The sequence below is a fragment of the Felis catus genome, chromosome C1 (genome assembly GCF_018350175.1).
Source record: "Felis catus isolate Fca126 chromosome C1, F.catus_Fca126_mat1.0, whole genome shotgun sequence".
Taxonomy (NCBI): domain Eukaryota; kingdom Metazoa; phylum Chordata; class Mammalia; order Carnivora; family Felidae; genus Felis; species Felis catus.
Window position 1 is genome coordinate 41,290,882 of NC_058375.1, and position 15,837 is coordinate 41,306,718.

The 15,837-nt window shown below is 37.1% G+C and overlaps 1 protein-coding gene and 1 long non-coding RNA gene across 4 annotated transcripts in view; one reads left to right on the forward strand and one right to left on the reverse strand.

Moving 5' to 3' along the window:
- The window catches only part of EPS15 (epidermal growth factor receptor pathway substrate 15), a 146,039-nt gene that overhangs the window by 116,217 nt on the left and 13,985 nt on the right, over positions 1-15,837 (reverse strand). The gene's annotated exons all lie outside the window — the stretch shown is intronic.
- LOC109502310 lies at positions 4,943-9,825 on the forward strand. Its single transcript, XR_002160857.2, has 2 exons — positions 4,943-5,423; positions 8,929-9,825. It is a non-coding gene; the product is annotated as an uncharacterized LOC109502310 (long non-coding RNA).

Sequence of the window (15,837 nt, forward strand, 5' to 3'; positions counted from 1 at the left end):
CAATTCACTCATCAAGCAAGAAGACCAATGAGCATTTTTGTTATGACTCAGTAAAAAAAAAAAATTTTTTTGTTGAAATATCATCATCTTAGATCAAAAAGAATTCACACATACACAACACACACAATGAATGCAGACAGAAAAAAATTTGAAAGGCAGAGCTAAAATGGTAATAGTGATGGGACGCCTGGGTGGCTCAGTGTCCGACTTCAGCTCAGGCCAATGTTCTCACGGTCCGTGAGTGCGAGCCCCGCGTCGGGCTCTGTGCTGACAGCTCAGAGCCTGGAGCCTGCTTCAAATTCTGTGTCTCCCTCCCTCTCTGATCCTCCCCCGTTCATGCTCTGTCTCTGTCTCAAAAATAAATAAACATTAAAAAATAAATTAAAAAATTAAAAAAATGGTAATAGTGAGTATCTCTGAAAAATGGGATCATATATTATTTTTACATTCATCTTTGTACTACTGTGTATTCTCTGAAAACATTTTTTTATAATAAGCACATCCTACTTTTATAAGTAAAACAAAAAAGCCATTTTCAATTTGAGGAAAAACATAAAACTCCAAAATTCTGAAATCAGTATTCAAAATTGCATATGGGGGGTGCCTGGGTGGCTCAGGTGGTTTGAGCATCTGACTCTTGATTTGGGCTGAGGTCATGATCCCAGGGTCATGGGACTGAACCCCACATCAAGCTCTGTGCTGAGCATGGAGCCTATTTGGGATTCTCTCCCTGTATCCCTCACCCCCCTCCCCCACTCATGCTTTCTCTCTCTAAAATTAAAAAAAAAAATGCATATGAATTTTTAGCATCTAAATTAATTTCTAAAGGAAAACTTTTAAACTACAGTTGTCAAGACAAAAATCTGATCTTTTAAAATTCTAACATTATTTAAAAGCAATTATTTATTAATTAGCTATATAATAAACTCTTATCAGTTGCCACAAAGTAAAATATTCATAAATGTAAGAATTCCTTCTCAAGAGTCAGTAGCTATTTATTACTACTCTGAAAAAATGTTAAGTGCTTATAATAGATGTTAGAAAGTAAATACAGTTTAGTAAAAAAAATACTCAAGTTTTGGTATCAGATAGGCCTAGATTCAAAGTCCATTCCATTACTTTTTAGATGATCTTGAACAATTTACTTCACCTTTTTAAAAAGCCTGTCTCCTTATCTATAAAGTGCTAATAATGTCTATTTTTCATCGGTCTTATATGAATTAAATTAATTGAAATAAAAAGAGATGATTACTTGTTTCCTAATATCCTTTCTTCTTTCTTTAGCAACAGCATCCCTAAGCTTTTTTTTTCAATATATGAAATTAATTATCAAATTGGTTTCCATACAACACCCAGTGCTCATCCCAAAAGGTGCCCTCCTCAATACCCATCTCCCACCCCCCCATCAACCGTCAGTTTGTTCTCAGTTTTTTTTTTTTAATTTTTTTTTTTTAACATTTATTTAATTTTGAGACAGAGAGACAGCGCATGAACAGGGGAGGGGCAGAGAGAGAAGGAGACAGAATCGGAAGCAGGCTCCAGGCTCCGAGCCATCAGCCCAGAGCCCGACGCGGGGCTCGAACTCACAGACCGCGAGATCGTTACCTGGCTGAAGTCGGAGGCTTAACCGACTGCGCCACCCAGGCGCCCCTGTTCTCAGTTTTTAAGAGTCTCTTATGCTTTGGCTCTCTCCCACTCTAACCTCTTTTTTTTTCTTCTCCTTCCCCTCCCCCATGGGTTTCTGTTAAGTTTCTCAGGATCCACATAAGAGTGAAAACATATGGTATCTGTCTTTCTCTGTATGACTTATTTCACTTAGCATCACACTCTCCAGTTCCATCCATGTTGCTACAAAGGGCCATATTTCATTCTTTCTCATTGCCACGTAGTACTCCATTGTGTATATAAACCACAATTTCTTTATCCATTCATCAGTTGATGGACACTTAGGCTCTTTCCATAATTTGGCTATTGTTGAGAGTGTTGCTATAAACATTGGGGTACAAGTGCCCCTATGCATCAGTACTCCTGTATGCCTTGGGTAAATTCCTAGCAGTGCTATTGCAGGGTCATAGGGTAGGTCTATTTTTAATTTTTTGAGGAACCTCCACACTGTTTTCCAGAGCGGCTGCACCAATTTGCATTCCCACCAACAGTGCAAGAGGGTTCCCGTTTCTCCACATCCTCTCCAGCATCCATAGTCTCACAGCATCCCTAAGCTTTATCTGGACATATGGACACCTAGCTAAAGCTACATTTCCCAGCCTCTCTTACAATCCCAAATCTCCCAATGGAATGAGGATGTAAATAATGTGTCCAACTCCAGGTTATGTACCTACAGGGAAGGAGAATGCTTTCTACCTCCTAGTCCTTCTTCTAGCTGGCCAGAATGAAGATATGGTAGCAGAACATGGAACAGCGGTCCAGACTGAGATGGAAAACATGGCTGAGAATAAAAGAATGATAAGAGAAAAAGGGTGTAGATCCCTGACACTATCATGAAGATGCCGTATCAGCCCTATACCATTTACTCTACCTGGACAGTTACTTGAGGAAGATAAACTCTCTTGTTTAAGCACTATGATTTTGGCTTGAACCAACATCCTTAACTAATGCAACAAAGAAAAAAAAAAGATCTATTTTTATTAAGAAAAAAATCATTTAAAGTATAGTAAACTTTAGTAAGAAAAAAATTATTAAAAAAAGTATAGCATACTATACTAAGGCAGGTTGCATAATTCTCAATCATTTATTCTCCTCTTATAAAAGTATTAACATCCCTGCCTGCTGCCGTGTGACTTGTAGTGCCTCTCTATTGCAAGAACAGCCCTACTGCTGGCTTGGCCATTTGACTTACTTTGGCCAGTGAAATAGGAGAAACTTCCAGTGCCAAGTTAGAAGCCTTAAGAACTATTGTGTGTTTTCACCAACTCTTGCTCTTTTCTCTCTACCAAGAGAACCGTACATCACAAATAGGGGGTGCTCTTTCACTCTGGATCCTAAAATGAAAAAGAATCGTAGTGTAGAACCATAGATGATTACTAGGAGAACCTATAACATGAGCAATAATTAAACTTTTGCCATTGTAAGCTACTGATATTTTTGGTTATTTCTTACTCAAAATAATTTTGCAAAAGTTAACATATAGATAATCTAACACCAAAGTATACCAGATAGTAAAAGAAGAAAGAAGAAGGAAGAAGGAGGAGGAGGAGGAAGAGGAGGAGGAGGAGGAAGAGGAGGAGGAGGAGGAGGACCTGATTACTAGGGAAATCCATAGGTTAGTAAATAAATATCAAGAATTGCTTCATATAGAATTTTTAGTTTCATCTCTGGGGGGTTATATGGGAGGTAGATGCTACATCATAGGACTTTTGAGAGACTGATTCTATAATACACAAAATGAACTGAAACTTTAAATAGTGTTAGGCTTATTATAAATGGTTATAGTACAATGTGGGGAAAAAAGGTAAAAACAGAGAAAGGACCTCTAAAACATAATTTTTATCTTTTTTCCATTAATCACAAGGTCACACAATAAAGAATAACCAGTGAATAAATTAATAAAATGAAGAGGGGAATGGGTATGAACATAAAGGAGTAACATAAAAACCTTTGTGATGGAACAGTTCTTTGTCTTAATTACTTACTGTTAGTTACATGAATCCACACATGATAAAACTGCATATGCATAGTCCATCAACTGATGAATGGATAAAGAAATCGTGGTTTATATACACAATGGAGTACTACGTGGCAACGAGAAAGAATGAAATAGGGCCTTTTGTAGCAACGTGGATGGAACTGGAGAGTGTTATGCTAAGTGAAATAAGTCATAGAGACAAAGACAGATGCCATATGTTTTCACTCTTATGTGGATCCTGAGAAACTTAACAGAAGACCATGGGGGAAGGGAAGGAAAAAAAAAAAAAAAGGTTAGAGAGGGAGGCAGCCAAAACATAAGAGACTCTTACAAACTGAGAACAAAGTGAGCGTTGATGGGGAGTGGGAGGGAGGGGTGGGTGGGTGATGGGTACTGAGGAGGGCACCTGTTGGAATGAGCACTGGGTGTTGTATGGAAACCAATTTGACAATAAACTTCATATTTAAAAAAAACTGCATATACATAGAACTACATACATACAAACATGCACAAAAATATCTATAAAACCAGGGCACCTGGGTGGCTCAGTCAGTAAAGCGTCCAACTTGGGCTCAGGTCATGATCTCGTGGTTTATGGGTTCAAGCCCCACATCAGGCTCTGTGCTGACAGCTCAAAGCCTGGAACCTGCTTCAGATTCTGTATCTCCCCCTCTCACCCCCTCCCATGCTCATGTTCTTTCTCTCAATAATAAACGTTAATTTTTTTTTTAAATAATAAAAAAAACTATAAAATCAATGACATTTGAATAAGGCCTGTGAATTGTGCCACGGTCAATTTCCTAGTTTTGCTATTGTACCATAGTTATATGAAGTATGACAATTAGGGACAACTGGGTAAAGGGTATATGGGACCTCTCTGTAGTACTTTTTTGCAACTTCCCATGATAAGGTGGTGTTGAAGACCACTGTGAAATAGAGAGGTGAAAATCCAGACAGAGAGCCTGTCTGTAAAGGCAAACAGATACAAAAATCTGGATAACAAAAAGGAGACAATGGAATAGTTTTTATTTTTCCAGAAAAACCACCCAAAATCTTTTTTGTTTTGCTCTCTAAAAATTTAAGAAAATGAGTAACAACTCATTACTAGTAGACATAAAAGGTAAGTGTTATATAATGCCACAATTTTCTGGGTAATTTGCCATACAAGTATTTTTAACATATTAACACACAAAAATTCAGCTACTTAGAATATAGCCATCTAATACTTCATTTTCAAGAGAACGGAGGAACCAGAAGGGGGAACTAGCCCTAACATTCTTTTAACTATTCCATCACAATCACAACCACCAACTTCTTTAATGTTGGAACAGCAACTCCAAAGGCCAAAGTAACAAATGAATACAACCAGAAGAGCCTATGCATTTATACACATTTATTTACTCAGTATGAATGGCTTTCAAGTTTGGAGACTAAAACCTTCTGACAGACTTGTAATGTTTAAAACAGACTTGTATATTTCACAATACAAAGGAAAACAGGATAAAGACAAGAATGAAAAAATAAAAGGGAGCAATGGTGATCAACAGCAATCCAAACTGACAAAGGAAACAGTAATCTGAAGCTGTCTGAAGAGTCCAGAGAACGTCAATAAAAATGAAACTTTAGAAAGGAAAACAACCCTGAAACTGAGTAGAGGTGGAGAAAGGCAAGTCATGTGAGCAGTCCTCACCTTTAAAGCCAGTGAGAAGGTGCTCAAAGAGACACAAGCAGCCATCTGAGCGGTTCCCTTAGAGAATCCACAGTATCAACCCTCAGCTCTGTGAGTCACAACTCATTTAATAATTTAACAAACATGTACTGGATGCCTTCTAGGGATACAGCAATAGGTTTATATGTCTGGGGTTACAAAAATCATACATGGCTCCTGCCCTCAAAACAGCTTACACTATAATAAAAGTTTCAGTGTTCCATTCTGCAAATGTGCTAACATCTCATGTTAGTCCCATAACAAACCATTATAAATTGGTAACATAACAGTAGTACTATAAGACTAGTATTGCAAAGGAAACTTTGAAAACCTAGACCTAAGAATATATTTGCTTTGGAGATGATCAGAACCAAAAGGTACTTTAAGTAGAGAAAAGGATTTCAAAAGATGACATACCTGTATGCTACTGAAAAACAATGGGCGTAAACAGTCCGTAGCAGCAACTCAGACCAATAATGAACTAGTTTTATTAAATCCAGTTCAATCTGACCAAAAATCTAAGTGGCAGAGTGACAATGAATAGAAAGAGTAGCTTTGGTCTCTCACCAGAAGATAGTTAAGTCCTACACATGCCAGTATAGTTACCCCAAAATAAAGAGAAGTCACTGGGAGAAGCATTATCTTTACGCAGGAATAATATATGAATTTATAAACATTCAAATAAGGAAGAAATGAAACAAAATAACTATCTCCTGCATTTGTATAGCACTTTACCTTTTTTTTTTTTTTTTTTTTTTTTTTTACCAAGGACATTCACAACCTCACCTCAGGCCCTTTTTCTACACTAACCCAGATGATCACATCAAGTCCCACGATATCAATACCACACTTATACTGATGACTATCAAATGGGTATCTTTAGTTCAAACCCCTTCTCTGAACTCCAAATTTACATAAACCATCTACTTTACATCTCCACTTGGGTATCTCCCAAACATCTGAAAGACTTGTATTTTTTTTTTCTCCAAAAACCCATTCCTATCCCCGGCACAAACCATCTAGATGCACAAGCCAAATACCTGAGTCTACCTGTCCCTCACTGTCTGTTTTCAATCCATCAGCAAGTCCTATCAACTCTAATTCCAAGATATACATTGAACTCATCCAACTCTCTCACATCTCAGTCCATATCTTGTCTTTACTACTACTACTACAAACTTTTTTTTAAAGTTTATTTATTTTTGAGAGAGAGAGCGGGGGAGCATCGGAGAGAGAGGGGGACAGAGGATCCGAAGCAGGCTCCGCAATGACAGCAGAGAGCCCAATGCGGGGCTCAATCACGAACAGTGAGATCATGACCTGACCCAAAGTTGGACACTCAACCGACTGAGCCACCCAGGCACCCCTGTAACAAACTTTTATCCACCCTCTCAGCCTTTATTCTTGCCTCTCCATACAGAGTATACAGTGGTCATATAAAAATATAAATCAGGACATAATGTTACCCTGTTTAAACCCCTCAATGGCTTCTTATTTGACAAAAAAAATAAAATCCAAACTCTTTGCCATGGCTTGGAATTGCTGCCAGTCTCTGCTCACCTCTCCAGCCTAATTTAGGGCCACTAACTCCACTCTGATATTTCAATTCTTTTAAAAGTACAAATTCTGTCTTAATTCACAGCTTTTGCATGCATCATTCTCTCTTCCTGAAAAGCATAGTTGGTATCTTCATTTACTTAGCTTAAATGTTACCCACTCTAAGATTTTTTTGGATCATCATAAAGTAGGTGCTCTTCTATTTTCTTCCTTAGCTTTGCTTGTTTCCTTCAGAGACCTTAATACAACTTGTTTTAATTTTGTCTGTGTTTTTTTTTGTGTGTGGATGGCCCTCACTATAAGATGAGCTCCATGACAGCAGAAGCCCATGCCTATCTTGTTCATCATATTCCCAATACCTAGCATGGTACCTACTTACAGAAGCACTCAATAAATATTAGTTGAATGAATGATTATTAATGAAATTCCTTCTTGCAGTAAATTCCCAAATACTGCTGGGAGTATAAATTCATTTATTCAAAATTTATTGACAACCTACTACTTACCAAAGACTGAGCTAGGCACAGTGATACACAGTCCCTTCTCTCAGAGAGTTTACTGTCTACGGTAGAGAAAGAAAAGGGTAAACAAGACATTTTTTCCTCAACCTCTTTTGAGAATGTTCCCTTCACCACCTAACATGAAATAATACTTGGTCCTTTCCTAAAGAAAAAGCTAGACACATCTTTTCTCCGAATGTTACTTTCAACCCCCTCTTTTAAATGAAACTCAACCTCTCACCTCCCTCTCAAATGGTCCATTTTTTATAACTGTCCTACCTCAGGGTCCAGAAATGGGATTAAAATGCTCTTTGATCATTTCTGCAGCTTGTCCACATTATACTACTCAACTTTTTGTTTCAAAAACAAAACAAAATAGAGGCACCTGGGTGGCTCAGTTAAGCATATGACTTCAACTCAGCTCATGATCTCACAGGCCATGCGTGGGTTTGAGCCTCACGTCGAGCTCTGTGCTGACAGCTCAGAGCCTGGAGCCTGGTTTGGATTCCGTGTCTCCCTCTCTCTGCTCCTCCCCCACTGGTTCTCTCTCTCTCTCTCTCTCAAAAATCAATAAAACATTTAAAAAATACATTAAAAACAGGAGCACCTGGGTGGCTCAGTAAGTTAAAAACCCACTTCGGCTCAGGTCATGATCTTGCGATTTGTGGGTTCGAGCCCTGTGTCAGGCTCTGTGCTGACAGCTCAGAACCTGGAGCCTGGAGCCTGCTTCGGATTCTGTGTCTCCCTCTCTCTCTCTGCCCCTCCACCTCTCACACTCTGTCTCTCTCTCTCTCAAAAATAAAAATGTACATTAAAAAACTTTAAAAAATAACTTAAAAACAAAATAAAGCTCTACTTTTTTTTGTATTTTATTTTATGTTTTTAAGTTTTTACTTAAATTCTAGTTAGTTAAAAAGCTCTACTCTTTTGAACCTCTTACCTTTCAACAAAATTACTCTCTCCTCTTCCTTAACACTGGTATCTTTTAACCCGGTCTCTCTACCCCACGTAAGGCTTTGGCACCTGACTCATTGTCTTCCTCTTTACTCTAAACTTCATCAATGGGTTATTTCACCATTGACTTAACCCATCCAACAACCTGGCTTCTTACTTCCCAGGCCTCTTAACTCCAATGGTCTCTCCAAAACACAGTTATACATATATGTTATGGCCCAGTCACTCTCTTACTCCCACGGTAATAGCCTTCCCAACCTTTCTACCTTTACCTGCACACACTTTTCCTCCTAAATCATTACTTTGAGTACCTTGTTCTCCAAACATAACCTCTTCTTTCAAGTTATCATCTTTTGCCTCTATAACACGGACCCTTTCACTTGGACTCTAAACCATCAGACCCCTTCTTTGTTGTACTTTCCTCCTCATTCAGTTTAGATACGGTGTATCATTTTGATAATATTCTTGCTAATATCTTGAATTCTCTTGCTCCTCTTGTCTTTTGGTCACACCAACATAGCAAAATCCCAAACCTTGATGAATTCAACTACCCCCTTTTCTTTAAGGTTGCAGCTGAGAAAGTCACTCAACAGGACAGACTGGAATTCATGATAACTACATTGGTTTTCTAGAGCTGCCATAAAAAAGTACCACAAACTGAGTGGCTAAGGACAACATTAATTTACTGACCATCTGGAAGCCAGAAGTCCAAAATCAAGGTGTTGGCAGTGCCAATCTCCCTCTGAAGGCACTAGGAAAGGACCTGTTCCAGGTCCCTAATTTTGGTAGTTTTGTGGCTTATGGCAACATAACTCCAATCTTATGGCATTCTTCTTGTGTGTATGCCTGTGCCCAAATTTCTGCTTTTGATGAAGACATCAGTTATATTGGATTAGTTGCCCACCCTACTCCAGTATGACCTCATCTCAACTAATTACATCTATAATGACTCTAATTCCAGGTAAAGTCACATTCTAGGACTTCAACCTACGAATTTGAGTGAGGAGAGACACAATTCAACACATAACAACCAGTAATCTCAATTCTTTCTGACAAACCTACTCTTCAACCCGTTCTCTACAGCAACTATTTTGGGAACAAATGTGAACTTTAGTCAATCCAATCAGACAAAATCTCAGTTCTTTCATGGGAACTATCATAGAAGAGATTCTCTCTTCCACTGCACTAGGAGTTACAAAGACCACATGCCTGGAGCTTTACAAACATCTTAGTGCTACCATGGGAAAACCTGTCTGAGACTGGAGCCAAGATATGAAGGAAAAACTGAAAAGTGACATCACTGAGACCCTAACACATCTGAAGACAGCTCTACTCCCAGGCCTATCAACTACATAAACTAACATATTCCCTTTCCATTTAAGAACTGGCGTTTCCTATCACTTGCGTAAAAGGGTTCTGATGTAAGAACAGATAAAACTGGCTAATAAAGTAAACTTTATATACTTCTTGACTGGTTTTCAGAATAACACAGATCGAATAATAAAACTTTATTCTTTACTACTTCAATTATTTTCATACTATAGACCTAACATTTTTAAAAAATCCACACAGGGGTGCCTGGGTGGCTCAGTCAGTTAAGTGTCAGACTCCTGATTGCAGCTCAGGTCATGATCTTACAGGTTTGTGAGTTCAAGCCCCCACTTCACACTGACACTGCAGAGTCCACTTGGGATTCTCCCTCTCTCCCTCTCTCTCTGTCCCTCCCCCACTCAGGTTCCCTCTTTCAAAAATGATAAAATAAACTTTAAAAAATCCACATAATCTTCGTTTGTCTCAAGTATAATTTGGAATAAACACCATTTCTTAAATAAACTTCTTAAAGTAAACTAAGAAAACATGCATGTTTACATGTTTATTAGTTGTTTATTTCAAAAACAGCAAAGAACTTGTTAAAAAGAATTTTCATTATTATGACAACTTACAAAATGGGAGAGAGGGTAAACCCTCACAGTCTACCACTGACACCCAACTCTGTAGGATGATTAATAGCCTGAACTAATAGGTTTGATTGGTAAAAGTTGGCCTGTACTAATAGAAGGCAAACATGCTTAAATTTAATACAGATAAATGAAGATTAGCTTATTCAATAGCTTTGCACAAATAAAATTAAAAATTCACAATTAATGGGGTACCAGAGACCCAAAAGAATCAGCAATGAAATGTTGTTTTTCTTTTTTTAATTTTTTTAATGTTTTTACTTATTTTTGAGAGAGAGAGACACACACACACACACACACAGAGCATGAGCGGGGGAGGGATAGAGAGGGAGACACAAAATTCGAAGCAGGCTCCAGGCTCTGAGCTGTCAGCACAGAAGCCAACACAGGGCTCGAACTCATGAGCTGTGAGATCATGACCTGAGCTGAAGTCGGACGCTTAAACGACTGAGCCACCCAGGTGCCCCCATCAGAATAAATTTTTTTTTAAATCATGTCATCTACAGAGATAATTTTATTTTTTTCCTTTCTAATTTGGATGACTTTTATTTCTTTTTCTTGCCTAATTTCTCTACCTCTAATTTCCAGTACCATGTTGAATGGAAGTGTTTCTTGCTAATCTTGAGTCATGCTCATCTTGCTCCTCATCTTAAAAAAGCTTTCAGGGACGCCTGGGTGGCGCAGTCGGTTAAGCGTCCGACTTCAGCCGGGTCACGATCTCGCGGTCCGTGAGTTCGAGCCCCGCGTCAGGCTCTGGGCTGATGGCTCAGAGCCTGGAGCTTGTTTCCGATTCTGTGTCTCCCTCTCTCTCTGCCCCTGCCCCGTTCATGCTCTGTCTCTCTCTGTCCCAATAATAAATAAATATTGAAAAAAAAAATTAAAAAAAAAAAAAAGCTTTCAGTCTTTCAACACTTAGTATGATGCTAGCTGTGGGTTTTTATATATGGCTTTTATCATGTTGAGGAAGTTCCCTTCTATTGCTAGTTCACTGAGTATTTTCATCATGAAAGGGTGTTGAATTGTCAAACGCTTTTTCTGCATTAATTGAGATGATCATGTGGGGTTTTTTCCCCCTTCATTCTATTAATGTGGTATATTACATTGATTGATTTTCATATGATGAACCATCCTTGTGTTTCATTGTCTTTTCCTGGAAATATATCCACAAACCAGGAAATAAAAAGCATCCTTTTAGAGCCAAATGACTAAACTTTGACCGGAAAAATACTGTCAACTCATCTGTACTGCAATGTGAAAAGATCTGTTGCTTTTCAATCCCTAGTTGAGTAAAATACTAGCAGGATGTTAGTCAGTCACACACAGTCCACCAATTTGTCATCTGGCCTACTTAGCATACTCCTCTCTTCAAATGCAAGTTTTGCTCTGGTGGTTGTCTACTGATCACTCATACAGACTGCAGAGAATTACCTACACCAGAAACTAATTGCTTAACCTCTATCTGGAAAGTAGTAGGAGTAAGAATTTCTTCTGGAATTGGAGTAGGGGATAATTTTGGTGAATGGGTACAGAGACAATATTCAACTAGTCTCAATTTCAAGTATTCTGTAATAATTAGTGGACCATTTGTTTTTCATTTCTAGTTAAGGAAATACAATAACTCTGGCTGGAGCACTTACGTGAACAGTAAACTTGACAAGGGATTACTGAGGGAAAGCAGCTAGGAAGATTAAAGATAACTAAAATGACCTATTTTGCTTAAAGCTCACAGTTCAGGGTCAATTGGAATATTATACAAATATGCTTTACACTAGATAGTTTATGTGAATCAGAAGACTCAATGCATTAACATGCTAACACATCAGTCATTTCCTATTTATACAAACTGCTGATCCATTCATCATGTGTCATTGCACTAGGCACTCTTGACAGAGAGATGAACAAATAGGACTTCTTTCCTCTCCCGTAACTTAGTCTTAAGAGAAAAAAAAAAGAAAAAGAAAGAAATTATAACACAATGGCTAAATACAAAAACGTATTTAATGCACTAAGCTGTCAGACAAATAAGAAAGTATTAATATATTGTACTTACTATCATTATTACCAGGCAGAAACAAAGTACAGAGAGAAATATACTAAGGAAATACAAAGTTTAAAAACTTGTTTGTTCACTCATTATTCATTCATTTAGACATTTGTTGTACATCTATATGCATTGATATTGGGAATACTAAAATAAGTGAGAAACCATAGTCCCTGACATTGAACACTCAAGTCTAGAGGGAAAAACAGACAATAATAGTCTACTGTGATAAGTGCAACAAGAGGAAGTAAATATAGTTGCTATGGAATCAGAGATACCTAAAGGAGACAAAAGAGGAAAAATCAATAAAAGTCAGGTCTGAATTATTTTATAACAAATAGAAAAAGGTGAGGAAGTCACTTACAAGTGACATCTAAATTAAATCTTAAAGGAACCAGTCAAGCAACTGTAAAGAGTACTCCCATCTCAAGGCCCCTACACTTGCTGTTCCATCTACCTGGAACATGTCCATAGATACTCATATGGCTTACTTCTTATTTCATCAAACTCTGATCAAAATAAACTTCCTCAGAGGGGCCTTTCTGACCATCCTATCTAAAGTTGCTCCCAATAGCACCCTCTTCTCTTAACCCCACTCTTACTGTTTTTCCTAGCTCTCATCACAATTGGACACACTTATTATCTATTTGTTTCTGTTGGTCTCCCTCACTAGAAATATTAACCCATGGGGCCAACGTCTGTCTTGCTTACTATGTGTCACAGTACAGACACCAGTGCTTGATCGATAGGAGGTACTCAGTATCTATCAAATGAATAAACCAAAGAAGAGCCAGAAAAATTCAGGCAGAGCAAGAAAAATGTACAGAAGAAAGTTATGAAAAATGGGCCATGGCTGGGTACTCTTGACCAATAATAATTGTAATAGCAAATATTTTTATTAAGGATTCACTTATGGGCCAAGCACTATTCTCAGCACTTTATTTGTATTATCTCATCTAATCTTCACAATCTATAAAATAGACACTCTTATTCACATTTTACATATGAAGAATCTGAAACACAAGGAGATTAAATGAGGTACCCAAATTCACATAGCTAGCAAATGGCAGAACTAGAATTCCAAGACAAGCAGTACAATGCCAGGGCTCATTTAACCACTCTTTTAACCACTGCCCCAAAGCATAGAGAAATGATAACCTCTCTGGGTTGTTTCTACATATGTTTAAAAAAAGAAAGAAAAATATCTACTATAAGCAGTCTTCGTGAATATTATATGTTTCATATACTTAAAATACTTATATATTACACATCAGTAGTTTTTTCAGAATATGAACTACATTTACCATGCAAAAGGCTAAGTAAATCCCCCGCCCCCAAGTTTCTGATTCTGATTCATAGTGGGACTGAGTGAGGTCTAAGAATTTGCATTTCTAAGAAGTTCTCAGATGATGCTGATATATACAAGTTCACTCTCAAGAAACCCTGAGCTACATAACCAAAATGTGAATTAATAATACTTTCAAATAACATAGGTTTCTTGAACAATCAAACGCTGAACTAGGCACCTTCAAGGTACTGTATATACATGTGCATGCTTTCCTCTAAAGATCGGGGACAAAACAAGAATGTCCACTCTTGACACTTCTATTCAACATTGTATTAGAGGTCTTAGCCAGCGAAATTAGACAAGAACATTGCATAAAAAGCATTCAGATTGGAAAGGAAGAGGTAAAACTCTATTCATAGATGACATGATCTTATACAGTACATAAAACTTCCTAAGGAATCCACTAAAAACCTATTAGAACTAACAAATGAGTTCTGTAAGGTTGCAGGATACAAGGTCAATATACAAAAATTAACTGAATTTTTATACACTTGCAATGAACAATATGAAAATGAAATTAAGAAATCAATTCCATTCAAATAACAAGAATAAAGAAGAATAAGATACTTAAGAATAAATTTAACAAAAAAGTACAGAACTTACACTCTAAAAACTATTAGACATTGTTGAACAAAATTAAAGATATATAAGATGGGAAAAAAAATCACATGTTCATGGATTGGAAGACTTAACATTAAGATAGGTATATTCTCCATACCAATTTACAGACTCAAAGCAATCTCTATGAGAATTCCAAATGCTTCTTTGTAGAAAAGGATAAGCCAATTCTAAAATTCATATGGGATTACAAAGAACCCAGAGTAGCCAAAAACAATCCTGAAAAGAAAAACAAAGTTACAGGACTAACACTTCTCAATTTCAAAACTTACCACTAACACCCCTGTAATAAATATTCCCGATACAGTTTTATTAGATGTTCAAGCTTCAGGATAAGGTTCAGTAGCCATAGCTGTAGTATAACCAAACACTACAAGCATGCCCCCTAAATAAATTAAAAAAACTATTAAACCTAAAAAAGATCCCCCGAAATTTAATACAATACCACAACCGATACCACCAGCCACAATCAAACCAAACCCACCATAAATTGGAGAAGGCTTTGAAGAAAAACTTACAAAGCTTACTACGAAAATTGTACTTAAATACAATGTATGTTATCATTATTCTCACATGGAATCTAACCATGACCAATGATATGAAAAACCATCATTGTATTTCAACTATAAGAATTTAATGACCAACATTCGAAAATCACACCCCCTCATTAAAATCATTAACTACTCATTTATCGACCTAACTGCCCCGTCCAATATCTCAGCATGATGAAATTTCAGCTCCCTATTAGGAGTCTGCCTAATCCTACAAATTCTTACAGGACTTTTCCTAGCTATACACTACACATCAGACACAATAACCGCCTTCTCATCAGTCACCCATATCTTCCATGATGTTAACTATGACTGAATTGTAATCAAGACAGTGTTGTACTACACAAGGATAGACATACAGATCAACACGATAGAATTAAAAGTCCAGAAATAATCTCATGCATCTATGGTCAAATGATTTTTGACAAAATCATTTGGTGTGGAAAGAACAGTCTTTTCAACAAATGGTGCTGTGACAACTGGAGATCCATGTGAAAGTATGAAGTTGGACCGTTATCTCACACCATGTACAAAAAACTAACTCAAAACAAATCAAAGACCTAAATGTAAAAGCTAAAATTATAAAACCCTTAGAAGAAAACATAGGGATAAATCTTTATGACCTGATATTTGCCAAAAAATTCTTGTATATAACACCAAAAGCACAAGTAACAAAAGAAAACAAAAACAGATAAAATGGACTTCATCAAAACTTAAAAGTTGTATGTATCAAAACACACTGTCAAGAGAGTAGAAAGACAACCCACAGAATGGGAGAAAATATTTGCAAATCATATATCTCAAAAGGGATTTATATCTACAATATATAACGAATATTTACAACTCAATAACAAGAAGACAAATAACTCAATTGAAAAACTGGCAAAGGACATCAATGAACATTACTCCAAAGAAGATATACAAATGGCTAAAAAGCACATGAAAAAATGGTAGGCATC